Raw genomic sequence first — 640 nt, 5'->3', positions numbered from 1 at the left:
TAGTAATATCAAAATGGCTATTCAGCCACTCTCTTCTGAATACCCAGCACTTGTCCTGGGAAAAAAGCTGGGTTGAGAAACTGAAGTCCAAGGCCAGCTGGGACTAGGACCTAGCCATCCCTTTGCCAAGGTGTAACTCACCAGCCTCCACCAAGGGCAGTTGTAGCTCAGGTCTCACATGAGGGATGCAAAGATCAGTAATCAGATGAGAGCCACTAGGGAAGGAGCCACACAATGGGCAAGGGCAGGGGCAGGGACTCCCCAGAATCTGGAGATTAGCATTGTAGGTTTCTGGCATCCAAGCCACTCCCAGCCAAGAGCTGGCGGTCATCAAGAGCTATTACCTGAGGCCCAGTGATAACATCAGTGACTCAACCACCTTATCAAGTGGACTGAAGCTTCTAGTTTGTAATCTGGTTGCATGGGTAGTTGCCCCCCCCCCCAACAAAACAAAACAAAACATGTCAACAACTCCTTGTTCTGTAAGGACACAGAATCACATGTAGACTATCTTTCAGGTTAGGACTTGGTTTTTTATGCCACTATCAATTGTTGCAAGACAGGTATATTCTGGTACAAGTCAGGTATACTCCATTCTTAGGACTGCTAGCCTATAAATAAGTTGACAATGGCCACAGAA

Source organism: Marmota flaviventris, chromosome 3 (assembly GCF_047511675.1).
Source record: "Marmota flaviventris isolate mMarFla1 chromosome 3, mMarFla1.hap1, whole genome shotgun sequence".
Lineage (NCBI taxonomy): Eukaryota > Metazoa > Chordata > Mammalia > Rodentia > Sciuridae > Marmota > Marmota flaviventris.
This window is presented reverse-complemented; position numbering follows the sequence as displayed.